This window comes from Adiantum capillus-veneris, chromosome 30 (genome assembly GCF_014529385.1).
Source record: "Adiantum capillus-veneris isolate H3 chromosome 30, ASM1452938v2, whole genome shotgun sequence".
In the NCBI taxonomy this organism is placed as follows: Eukaryota; Viridiplantae; Streptophyta; class Polypodiopsida; order Polypodiales; family Pteridaceae; genus Adiantum; species Adiantum capillus-veneris.
In genome coordinates this window covers 11515157-11529081 of record NC_140960.1, presented here as the reverse complement: position 1 = coordinate 11529081, position 13925 = coordinate 11515157, and the positions used below count along the sequence as shown (strand labels likewise).

Below are 13925 nucleotides of genomic sequence, written 5' to 3'. Positions count from 1 at the left end.
GCAAAAGAGGTGCACATAAGGTCTCAAGGAGACACATGGTTTCACGAGCACACCATTGAAGAATCATGGAATTCAAGCAAACCCAAGATGGCAAGCGGCTTGTAAAGGTGCAACATGTGTATGTTGATTCACAACTAAAGCTAGAGACAACAATGGCTCCATCAACGTTTCGTACAAACTGTAATTTCACCCCTCTGTCAAGTTCCTAAACTGTCTATTTTGTATTATTTTCGTATATGTTTCTTTCATGACTGTAAGATTTCCATTGCTTGTTCATGTTTGCAAATGATTTCTCATCCGATTTTGTAGAGTGGGAGCCAATAGAGTCCTTCACAGGAACTTTTGAGGCCATCCATGCTACCCTTGGCAAGTTGCTCTATGTTGGTTGTTCATCCTCTAAGCTTGCGCTAGAGACATTTTTTTTATAAACATACTTATGTCACACCTAGGAAAAATGGGTATGGTTATCTTTCTCCGGTTCACTCGCCAACCTTGCATAGTTTAAAATGGCCTTAGCCAAACTGTGCCTTGATCCGCAACAACCAAAACAAGAATTGAGGTGGATGTGCATGCAGCAAATGAAGTGCACTTAACAATTTTATGTGATGGTTTATGACCTAGTTTGGCCGTTTTTGGCTGAAAAGAGCTGGAAAGCTTACCAACTCAAGAGAGTTTCAAGGTGGGCATTACAATAAGGGGTCTTGAGTTCAATTCTAGTCGAAGTGGATCTTTGAGGTCATTTGGGATTGTTCTTTACGAAACTCGAGTAGGGTGCTATAGAAAAAGCAAAGTGGTGAGTTTAGAGAGAGAGTGAAGAGAGGGAAGTTTGAATTCAAGGCCGTGAAAAGTTGGCCTAGATCTTTGGGGTATCGGGTGTCCGTATACTGTTGAGGTCATTTTCGAGGAGGAATGAGCGTGTGAACGAGACTCATTGGAAATCATTATTTAAAAAAAATTGTTGCATGGTCATTCAGTTTTCGAAATGACCTCTGGTGGTGAGCCGCCAGCAGAGAGAGCCGACAGGAGGGTCGCGAGGAGGCATGGGAGCCTGGGAGAAGGGGGGATGAGGGAGCCCAAGAGGGCTGGAATCTTTGTGTGCTGATGAGGAAGGCGCCCATGTGCAGAGAACGGGAGAGAGGAGTGTCGTGAGTGGATGGAGACGGAGGCAGAGGGGACTAGCCAGAGAAGAGGGCCACAGGAGAAGAGGGATAGAGAATTCTTGCGTGTGTGTGTGTGTGTGTGTGTGTTTTGACTAAGATAATAGAGAGAGAGAGTCTCGATTTGCTGGCTGTGACGCTATTAAGAGAGTGAGAGAGAGACCTACCGACTGTAGCGTAGAGTTAGAGAGAGAGTTATATTACAGACATTCCGTGTGTGTGGAGAGAGAGAGAGAGAGAGAGAGAGAGAGAGAGTGCTTCGTTAGCCGCATTTGTATTGGATTGAAGTGAGCCCAAGGGTAGGAGAAAACAAGAACCCAGAAGAGAGAAGCTTGAGAGAGAGAGAGATTGTGCTTTGTATTCCACAGATCCTATCATCTTAAGTTGACATAATCCTGTGTGTGACCAACAGTTGTAAGATGCCCAATTTTGACCCAGAAAATTAATGTACAATGCGCAATGGCTTGTCGCCGGTAGAAGCGCACACGCAGCACGCTTGTGCCTCATTCCGATTGCGGATGGCGGGAAGACAGCCCCTTAGAGCGAGGAAAATCTAGTGGTTGATGTGCAATTCTGCAGCCCAACCGGCACACCATCGTCTAGTATCGGATTCTCCAACCCACTAAGGAGAAAGCAAAGTCCTGACTGTGCTTCCGTCCTTCAACTAAGTAAAGTTTGTCACTGCTCTCAAAGTGAAGCTGCTCTCCCTCCTCTCCCTCATCATATTTTTTTTTTCCCCTGCTGTAAGTTTCCTTGCAACTCCCTAGTGTAAGTTTCTTTGCAACTCTAGCACTTGCGTAAACGAGTCCATTGGTTAAGGAGAGGAAAAGACCCCAGCGTGCTCTTTTTGAATTCAACATGAACTGGCATTTGCCATCGCCACCATCGAGTTGTCGAAGCTTGAGATGGATGCACATGGCAAGTGGATATCACGCTTTTGGGTATGTTGCTTTGCCTGCAATGCTTCTGGAGTGAGCTGACAGCCTAGAGAGGATACCCATCAAAAAATTCTCGTGCTATCGCGATGGCACTACATTTCGCATCTGCTGGAAATAGTCTAGAGATTTTGGCTCTGTTCTCGTTGTGCACATCCCGTAATCAATGCATTTGAAGAGGCGACATTCTGGATAAGAATCTCCTCAAGGACTTTTTGTGCTTTCTCAAGCGCACCACATTTGGCGTACATATCGACCAAGACTGTGCCAAGACTACATCTTTTTCCAACAGCCTCTGACAACATTTGGAGGGACACTCTGAGCTCGCATCCTATAGAAACAATTGAATGTATCCTCATCACCTTCATGTTGAGGGTACCCCACTAAAATAAGAGCATTCCATGCAACTAGCGGCTTCCTTCATGCAAACCTTAGTGGCTCCTTTACAGTAGCGTCGCCCATGCACCCTCGAGCTCTTAGCTCACATAAGCAACACTACCATGCCAACAACATCTTTGCTCAATTATATTTTATATTCCATCTTTAAAGAACTCTCTTAGTGGTAGATGATGCATATTTTCATGGCTCTGCCTGTTTAATGGAGTGTGTTATGGATGCAGATGCAGATTCACAGGTAGAAGCTAACCAAGTTGGAATTCTAATCAAAAATATCTCTGATATAAGTACAAATTGTGAAAAGGTTCATGCTAACTATGTGGTTACAGAGGGTGCAGATGGTATGCCAGGTTGTCAACCAAGGTGGCAAGATAACCAAATGCTTGCTATCTTCTTCAAGGGGTATGCACAATATGGATTTTTTATTGCATTTTTCTTTTCATTGATTATGTCAGGGAGTTTATGGTTACTAGAAAAAGGGAGTAGCTGCTCTTGTATGCATGCTAAAGGTCAGATTGTCTTAATTACCAATCACCCACAGGTTTTGGGATCTTTCTCTTAATTCGGGCAAATTTTCCTACCTTGCAAAGATTACAGGTGGCATATGCTCAGTATAAAGTTTGAATCAAGTGGATCCAAAAAGTTTTGGAACCAAATTCCATACGGATGCATGTTATTGGGACCGAGCTATGATATTATTTTGTGTGAAGTTTACAACGTGTACACACATCATAGACTTTTGCAGCAGCAAATGTTGGCAGTATTTTATGAAGCTCCAATACTTGACATGTTTATTATTTTTGCATTTGATCGAGGAGGGCCAGATGATCTCTCTGACTTGGGGTAAGGGTATGTCTATGTGCCACGCCATAGGGACCATATTACGTACATGAGACGTATGCTTCATTCGTTCCATTTTCTTTATTTGAGATGTATATATACTTACAAAGACGTAGGCTCAGAGAATTTTTTAGAGCATACCTATAGAGGGGCAGTGATTAGGTGGCTATATGTGTAAGCTTGCAAGTACACATAACAATTGGCACATGTCGAGCAGGTTCAGAGGGGGGTGTGTAGGGAGGGGGGGGGGGGGGGGGGGGGGTTGTCATGTTGCTCTTCTTCCAGGGTAGGAAATAGGGCCAAAGGATGTAGACCACGTCAATTTGAAGAGCACGGAAAAATTGATATGCTCAGCATTGCCTTTGTTGGTTTGCAGGCCAAGTATGGAGAATGGCACTGCTTTAGTCAACATTTCGGCCAAATTGACAGCCTGACAATGCTTCAATTGATATACTAGGTTTAGCCATGATAGAGGAGCTACATACTATTATAATGATATGCAATCGAAAGCACCTTCTCCAGATGCTTTATTTATGCTTGTGTCTTGAAGGAAAGCAGCTTTATGAAACCGATGACATGGGCAAGCAAGGATATTGCTGGCTCGATGGGGACTATCAAAGGAACATATTGTGTTAAGCAAAGCTTTGGTCTATATATATGCTTAATGTGGTGCTTTATATCCAAAATTTCATCACTTGAATTGCCTTGATTGCGACGAGCTCTGGTAGAACATATTGTGCTTAGGAATACCTTGGTTGGGATGATGTTGTGCATGGCAATGTTTTGTTTGCCTTGGGTTTTGGTGGACATTGCGTAGAGGAGGGAAAGGAGACAAAAGAGAAGTTCTTTTCTCGGGTAAAGAAGGTCGACAGGCGAAGGCAATTGGCGGCGTGGGAAGCGGAGCCAAGCAAGTTTTTTTTTTTAAAGAGCTGGAGTTAAGGTCGAATACATAAATGCATCAAAAAGGAAAACGTTGCTGGAGTCAACTGCGAGCAAGAAGGGCGGTACAGTCTCTACTTCACGGCTTGCATGGAGGGGAAAGCAACAAGTGGTGCGAGCAGGGCCGGCAAGGCATGCATGAATAATGGGTCGCCAGGAGAAATATGAGGGAGATCGCTGGAAAGGAGGGAGCCGTTAGCGTTATATTACAGAGGGGAGAAGCTCGAAGGCCAGGGAGAGAGTCAGTTGAGAGGCTCACTCTGGAGCCATTACCTACACAGTTAAAAAGAGGGCCAAGGGGGCAACGGCTTGAGTTGAAAGAGCACTGCAATAAGAAAGTACGGGCATTTGTGCAGGGAGGAAGCAGAGAAGGGGGGTCGCTAGAGTAGGGGGAAAAGAGGGAGGCTGAGACCTCGTGTGTGGCAAGCATGGCCGAGTGGATGACCAGAAGGGAGGGCAGTGAAAGCCGCAAGATGCTGCTGGAGATAAAGGAAGAGTGTGTTGGGCTGATCCTGAGAAAGGGAGGTGAGAAGCCGCCAGTGAAGAACATAGGAGGACTACTTTGTAGAGCTACCAAAAGCAGAAAGGGGAGTACGGGCCTAGGGAGTCTAAGCCGAGCCGGACCTTTGGGCACTACAGAAGAGGAAACGCCAAGCCATGAGGGAGTCGCCAAAAGTGTTGGGCGCAGGGAGGCTGCGTAGATGTTTACTTCATTAGTTAAATCCCGCTACATGCTAACAAAGTAAAAATAGTGAAGACAGCAGCCACGTGGGTTAACATGGAGCCAGAATTGCGTTTTGGCCTCCTACGCTAACGAAGTAATGAAAACCCTGCGTAGTAAGTTAGAGAGAGAGAGAGTATTTCTTTATGCAGCGCCATAGTGTGTGAGGGTCACAAGAAGTAGAGAGATAAAGTTAGAGAGGGAGAGAGAAAAACTATATTACAGTGCTATTGGGAACGAAGGGAGTTGCCAGGAAGTTAGAGAGAGAGAGAGAGATTGCGACTTTCGGTGAATGTGTGTGTTCATTGAGATAGAGAGAGAATGAATACTCTCTATAGCATTAGTGAGAGAGAAAGAATAGGAGAGAGAAAGAAGTCGAATGCAGGTATTTAGTGTGTGTGTTAGTGTGTGTGTAGAAGGAGAGAGAGATACATGAGGAATCTTAGAGAGAGAAAGAGGGAGGAAAAATGGAGATTGAGAGAGAGTGAGGAGAAAGGAAAGTGGCTGAGAGTAACTCGGTGAGTGCAAAAAGCTAGAGAGAGAATCAGTTCAAGAGTGAAAAGAGAGATTTCGATTATCGAACGCGCAAGAGAAGCCCACGACAAAGATGAACGAACTGAAGCTTGGTGAACGGCAAAAGCAACGCTAACATCGAGGGCAAAAGTGAATTGTGGTTAGTCGAGTGGTGATTTTAAAAAATAGAAATAAAACAATTAAAATAGTGAAATAATAAATGTTTGTCACTTTTAAAAAATGGAAGCATAAATGAATTCTTTGCATTTTGCATCACTAAAGTTTACAAGCAGAATCCTATTTCAATATTATTTCAAATTCAAAAGAAACTTTAGTTGTTTGAAAGTATTTTGCAAAAGTCTGTAAGTCAAAAGCAATGATTACAAAGTTGGCATATGCATTTTTAGAGTAAGCATCGGGCTGGGAATTGAACAGTTGATTATTTTAATACAAACATTTTGGTTGGTGAAATCCACTATGCCATGATGAAAATGGGTATATGTGTGTGGTCGCAAATAAATTAAAATCTGCATGAGTTCAAAGTGGTGAACATTGGTGCAAAATTGATAAAGTAGAGAAAGAAAATTTATTATTCATGAGCATGTCAAAATTGTTTATAAAAGGATTTTTGTTGAAGATGCTTAGCATTTAGAGTACTTTAGATGATAGTTAAGGGGCTGTTGGCCTAGTTGGACTAAGAAATATAGAAGAGTAAGCAAATTACGAACGTTTATTTAAAAATCTGTTAAAATAGGCTTGGGAATAGCAAGTAAGTGGCAAACTTGTGCATTTTTAGGTTAGTTAGGGGGCCGTTGGATTAGTTGGATGAGAATAGAAAGACTTGGAAGGCAACGTTCAAACACTATGGCACATGCCATGGGGAAACTCATAGAAGCCTAGCAGAAAGCTCTTAGCTTGGCAATTGTTCCTCTTCAAGCAAAGCTTCATGACACTAAAATAGAGCTAGAGAGGTCCAGGAGGGAGATGGACCAACAGAGGGCTAAGATGTTGGAGCTCTCTATTGAGCATAACAATGATGCCAGAATCATGGCCTCCTACTAGAAGGAAATAGCAACACTAAAAAGAAACAACCAACGGCTTTCTGAGAAGAATCAATTTGCTGAAGAATAAAAAGAAGAGCTATAAGGGAGGTTGGAGGAGAAAAAGACTGCTTTGAAATTGTTAATGGACAATCGTCACACCCTCAAGCAGGCAGTTACCAAAAAATACATCTACCAATCCCTGGTGGGTATAGCTGATCCCCAGGGCAATCTCACTTTGAATATGGATGATCTTCAAAATTTTATGGAAACCATGAAATTTGACTTAGAGGACAAACTTGAAGAATATACATGAGCTCTAGTCAACTAGGTACTGGTGGAGTACATAAAAAATTAGGATGATGACAATGAAGAAGAAGAAAAGAGGATGACCGGGATAAAGGGGATGACACTGGTGCATACCACGATGATGATGATGATGATCAACCCCCTTCTCTTGACTTTGCAATAGATGGGAACTAGTCAACTCAAGGTACTAGTTCCATCAAACAAACTAATCTACGTGATTACCATACTCGACACCAAGACCAAAATTAGATCGGTCAGGACTAGCCACAAGAGCAATCCCATACACAATTCAAAGGGCATGTTATAGCTGGTACAAAGGAGTTGGTTACTCAAAAAGACCTTATTGTCCACACATTAGTGAATTAGAGGTAAGAGCATTCAAATGGAGTCTAGCTCAGGCTTAGATCAGCACTACTCAATTGAGTTGTTGGCACTGAACAAGAAGCTAAGGAAGGAGAAAGCCCTTCAGATCCAAGATCTTCTTCACGATGAAACAACTTACACTGATTCGGAGAAATTTTAGATGCTGTTTGTGGGAGCCAAATGCATGGTCAATGACTGGAAATTGCTGAAGTACCATGATCGTAGATTTGTCAGCTGCCACCTCACCCCAGCTGTGTCCAAGTGCTAGATAGAAGACTTAATTGGTTTTTGGCAAAGGAGGATATAATGGTCAATCCACATATAAAGAACCCCTCCACAATGGATTTAAAGAGTCTGAGGATAGAGTTTGAAATGCTATTGGGTGATAAACCAACCAAATCCATGAAGGACATATGAATGCAAACTAAGGATGTGCTAGTTCAACTGTAGAGTTCCAAACAAATTCTGGATATGAGGATCGAGTTACTAATTGAGATCCATGCCACTAGTAGTAGGGGGCCATGTACCAAGATGACTCTAGGTGAGCACGAAAGGACCCTAAATGCCTCTATCACCTGGTTCGCATAACTAGAAAAATGATGCAACAAGAGAATCAAGTAGTCATGAAGTTGTTCCAGATTCTCCAATATTGATGTACACCCCACCTGCTAAGGAGGTTGAGCTACCTAAGTTCTTTCCAGCCCTGTATCCATCATATCCAGAACTAGCTGATCAACAAAGCTACATTAAGATAGTTGATAAGCTCAAAGAATGGTATGAAGGTGCCACAACCAAATGGCCAGCCTCGAACAAGATTATAGATGAAGCTTTAAAGAAAAACTAGGCTGATGATATGCTATATGCTATACACAATTTCAAGATGAATGTGAGCCTGTGGGGCGGGTCCATTTTCAAAGGCTCATCAAGATCACTAACCTATTGCTCCAACTTACAGTGGAAGCTTCAAAGATTCTAGAAAAGGAGCTTGCTAACCGAGCATCCTCTAAACCCCAACTTAGAGAGATGATTGAAATTTTGTTTGAAACCAGAATGAAATGTAAATAGCCATTAGTAGAAGTTTGGATCTATACAGCTTCATATTTCCATAAGCTGCTAGAGCCAGACTCAATAGAGGCAAAAGGACCATTTTCAATCCTAATACTAAGACCTAGAATGTACCCACTCCTTATGAATTTGAAATTTGGAACAAGAAGCATTGTACGAACTTATTTAGCAAGAGAATGATGGTCCATTTCTTCAAGAGCCACCCAAAGTCCAGGCTACCAACCATCGAAGAAGAAGGCTTTATATAAGAAGAAGCGGGTCTGCTAGACTGGCAATACTTAATTGATGAACACTTTTTAGAAAATTTGGATTATACCAAAATTCAAAGAAAAGGGGGATAGAAATGTAGATCATAGGAACTACCGCCAGACAAGGGTGCCTAGGTTGGTAATTACCACAACCAGTTACTATGGTATAATTGGTACAATGTACAGTCAGCCAAAGTGCTAGTTGGAAGAATATAAACAGGGCCCATTACTCAATTTTACAGGCTATACTTGGCTATTGATCACTTGTACCCTTTTAGGATCTAGTATCAGAGCTCCATACACTCTTGTATCTTGTAATGCTAATTAATGTTTGAGCATACTTGACTCATTGTTGTACTTGTATATGCTGATCTAAATATACATTCCAATCTCAATATCCATTTCCAGTGTTCTTTCTCATTTCTAGTTTCAATGTCCAATGTCATTTCCAGTTCTAGTCTTCTATTTCATTTCCAGTGTTGTTTGATATGGAGTCCCAAATTGATATGAATTTACTCTAACTACCAACCTAGAATAGCTATTTTAAAGTGTTCAACTCATTCCATTGTGGTTGCTGGGAATAGGTGTCAAGTCCGTAGTTTTGGTCTCCATTGCCAAGTTGTTTGCCCTAGTTGAGGTTGGTGGGTTTGTGTGCTCTTTGGAATTTGTCGATACTTGGGTTGGATTTCTGCGAATTTGAATGTTTTTTTGGTTTCCATTGCCAAGTATAATAGCTTTGAGGCTATCAAGATTTTGTAGGAATACTATGTTGTTTTGTTTTGGTTTCCACTTTGTAAGCTATGGCCTTGGGTATCCATATCTTCTTAGGTTTGGTGGCCATGATTGATTTCTTTATCCATACTTGCCTTGTTGATTGTTTGTTCAAATGTTATACATGCGTAGGTTTCATCATTTCTTGTGGATCTACAACTATGGTTGTACTTTCCACAAGTGATCATTTTCTGCTAGTGGAGTGACGTAAGAGGTGTTGTTAATTATGAACTTTAATGCATCCTCTTGCCAATCCAGAGCTTCTTTGTATGCTACATTCAAAAAACACATAGGATGGCTGTCTTGTTGATATCTGTATTTGCCATGACATGAAATTAGTGTGGGTATTGATGGAAATAAATAGTGATTAGTATATTGATTTGGCCTAAGCTCACAATATTTCCTCGATTTGTAGCCTTTAGTTCCACATGATTTGCCGATAGTGGTGCATTTGCTATCTTTCTGTATGTAGAACAATTGATGATATTGGATCTTGCTCCTGTGTCCACAAGTACTTGTTCTGTTGAACCATCTCAAAGCTGTATTTTGATGCATACATCCATGCCTCCAAAGCCAATTATGCTCCATCCGAATTGCTTCTATTTGAGAAGGTGGCATTTTTGGTTGTGGATGAATTTGCAAGTTGTCACTTTGTTCTTTGTGCTTTAAAATCCTCACCTTAGCTTCCTCCTAAGACTTTGCTTTATTAGACATGGCTTGTTTTTTTCTTTCAGCAACTTCATGGATCTTCTTCTACATTTTGGTGGTTAGTGGCTCCACTAGGTGATATGTTATGAATCACAAATGGGCCATTACCTCGCCATTACCTCCCGTTTTGAACTCCATTAATCATATGTTGATCATGAAATTCTTTCATGCGTCTTTTCTAAGAATAAATGACCATGAGATCTCTTAAGCATGTCTCATCTAGCTTCTCAAGAATATATAACCACTCAGATAGCTCATGATCTATCCAATCTAAGCCTTTGGCTACTTTAAGTGTTGAAATCAAGGAGTCTATGGGCAATATGGCATTAAGACCAAACACCATATTAAAAATTGTTGTTACAATTGATGCCACTTTATATGCCCATAAAATTGAATGTAACTTTTGGTCCCAAGATGCTCTTGATTCACTTACTATCTTCATGAGCACTATGCATAAGATTTTGTTTGTGCTCTCAGCCTACTCATTAGCTTGAGGGTAATAGGGTGTTGATTTGCCAATGTGAACTACCATGAATACATCTAGCAAAGATTCTATCACTTCATTTATAAAATGAGTCCCTATGTCGCTAACTATCTCAATTGGTAGCTTGTATCTTGTAAAAATATTCTCATACAAGAATTGTGTTATTGTCCACACATCATTCTTTTGTGTCACCTTTGCTTCTACCCATTTGATCAAATAGTCTATGGCCATTATGATGTACTGAGCATGTGTATGCTATGCTGAATGTACTATAGGTCCTAAAAAATATATGCTCCATTTGGCAAATTCTCTTGTCCCTATTATTGGTCATAGAGACATCTCATCTCTTTGCACATGTACCTTTATTCAATGGAAGTTGTCACATCTTTTCACATAAGCTTTGGCATTCATGAACAAGTAGGTTACCAAATTCCCTCTACAAGAATTTCTTTAGTAATTTTGTCAGCAAAAAAAAATCTAGATGATTGTCCATCATGACCTTGCTCTAGCGTAGGAATTTATTTTCTCTCTATTGCACACATTTGTAGTTGTCCTTTCCTCTCCTTAGTGGCGATCTTCAATCAGCATATAATTTCATGCTTTTGTTTAGATGGATTTAATCCTTGCTTTGCTAAATCCTTTCCTCTCTAGAGTGATCTTCGATCAACATATAATTTTCTACTTCATTTTGAATGGATTTAATCCTTGCTTTACTCAACCCTTCTAGAAAGTTTCCCATCGTTCGGTAATCCACAATGTATGGGATCCATTTAGACACTACAGGGCCAAAGCATGTATTGGTTGGTACAAAAAAGGGGTGTCTTGGACACTTCTTTGGTAGCACTTTACAAGCCCCATCTTCATGTGCATGTGGTACATGTAAAATAAACTAGGTTGTTATATATCAATGGATATATTTTTTCATGTAGAATCTAAAGATATAAAGTTCGACAAGTTTTGAGTTTTTTTGCAAAAAAATTATTGGTCCCCACTTTTTTAAAAGGGTACCACCAAAAGGTGCAAAAAGTGGTACCACCAATACATGCTTTTACCCTACATTGATTTTTAACAATGTCAGATGTTTTGTAGGTGCTTTGGTTGCACAAATGTTACATGAACCAATATAGTCATTTAACACTTTTCTCCATTTTAGGCCAATATACACCTAGTCTCCTCAATCTCTAATATGTCGGTGTATTCCCAATTTGAATCCCCGTGTTTTGTACATGAGACTATCACAAATACATGTGTCTCTCATTTTTCTCTATACACAGCCTTAAGATGCTATCACTTCCTTGCTTTTATATAGCCTTCCATCTAGTAGCATAAGCATTTTGGTTTCCTCAATGATGAATGAATGCCTCTCAAATTGTAATGATTCAACGGTGAGCAAAGGTATAAGATGTTCACTCCACCTTGGTACCATCTCAATGTTAAAAAAATATGAATCAAATAAGTCATGATCGACCCCAATGGGTGCTTCCTCATGGGTCAACCTTGATAAATGGTCTACTCTCTGATGAGTAGTTCCTTTCTTCACCACAATTGTGAAATCAAACTCAAATTCTATAGCAAAAGCTATGTTATGCTCATCCTTTGGCTTTATGGAAGGCTCATTACAACCTAAAAATCTGTCAAGAAATCTAATAGATTCCTTTTCGACAACTCGTTCTATCACATGATCTGAAATAGGTAGGGGATAATTTTCATTTTTCTTGGATACTACCATTTTTCTTGGGTACTACCACAATTGGTGAAATCCTATCTCTGTGCTCAATCTCATAGTAGATAAACTCTACTTCTTTAAGATTGTTTATCTCCTACTTGATCTTCTTTGCAAATCTTTCATTATATGTATAGGGACGTATCTTGCAAGGTTTTTCATCACTCTTAAGGGGTATTGTGTGTTGATAGATGTCTGGATCTACCCTTAAGATTTTTGTAGGACCATGAAAACACATCTCTATATTTCTTGAGCAAGGTTGTCAAGAGATGCTCTTCCTCCTCAGTGAGGTCAATGGCAATATATCAGGTTTTGATTCCTCTCTCTTAATTTAGCTAAATCTATGTATTTGGCTTTCTCAAGACCATAATAAGATGTCCCTGGTTCTTTAAGTTCCTGCATTGATTGTTGAACTACTACCTTTTGATCTTGTATGGTGTATCTCTTGTAGTGAGATGATACATAAAATTGATTGGTGTTTGAGTCCTCTTTACTCTCCAACTCAATCATCCAAACCTCTTTCATGGTTTTTTTTAAACTTTTGATACTCTTGCTTAAATTCAATTTTTGTCATCATAGATGATGTCTCAATTGTGCCTTTGGTTTTTGACCTGCTTTGTTTTTTTAGGATATTTCATCTTTGATGAAGCAAGTCTCATATAGCTCCTTATGATCTTGTCCTTGACACAATCTTTTGCTCCTATGAGCATCAAATACTTTGTTTTATTCCTTACAAGGGACATGGATCTTCCTCATCTTTTCTCTTGCCTTCTCACTCGTTTCTTGCAATACCTTTCTTGTCTTTTGGGTTTCTAATTAGAAAAATCATAGAAGATTGCCTCTTTTTCTTTTTAGTTTTGTTTCATTTTTAATGCTACTTGTTAACTTATCATTTGAGTCTATCTTTGGAAATTTATTATATTGTGAGTCTTATAATTTTCCCTCATTTTTGTCGTTCAAGTCCCCAAAGGAAATCTCATCAACTATATGTTTACACTCAAGAGTTTTGTGTGTATATAAATGTAAGGTCTTTGACCTTGATTCCATGATAACACCCACCATTTGAAAGGGTGCTATATCATAGCCCTCTTCATCAAAAAAATTTATTGGGGTTACCTCGTTTACACATACATCTAGAGTAGCAAGTATTTGATTCATCCAAAAGGATCAAACAATTCCTCAAGAAATGGTTTGGGGATATAATCCTTATCCACTAATAGTCTCTTTAGCATACATTATTATCTTGCCAAGCCCTCACGCTCTGAATCTCCACACATCCAAATATATACTTTAGTTTGTAGTCATGCAGGTATCTCTTACTCATTGACCAATGCTGAGTCAAATTCCTCCACAAGAGTGCGACTAACATCTCTAGAGCTATGGTCTTTTACATTGATCCTTGTCGTTATCTCTTCGTGCCTTAAGTAGATATGGTGGTAGCTCCAATCTTGTACTATCTAAAATCTAATATCTAACCAACCCAAATGATTTTCTCATATTAAACTGATCATTTAATGTGGGAGAATAAACGAGAACAAGGGTTAGAATATAGACATGTGCTTACAGATCTATCTAAACACGGGGCCAATGGTAAAGGAATCCAAATGAGAGATGGTCTATCAAAGAGCAAGGCTAGCCAATGGACTTTAAAAGACCTTAGGGTTAGCTTCATTAAAGACCTCCAAAGGTTAGTGTTAAAAGTTGTTTGAACTT

General features: G+C 40.0%; 1 pseudogene; it reads right to left on the bottom strand.

Annotated features, from left to right (window-relative positions):
• Positions 1 to 1531: 1531 nt before the first annotated feature.
• LOC147417543 (uncharacterized) lies at positions 1532 to 4697 on the bottom strand (annotated as a pseudogene).
• Positions 4698 to 13925: the final 9228 nt, after the last annotated feature.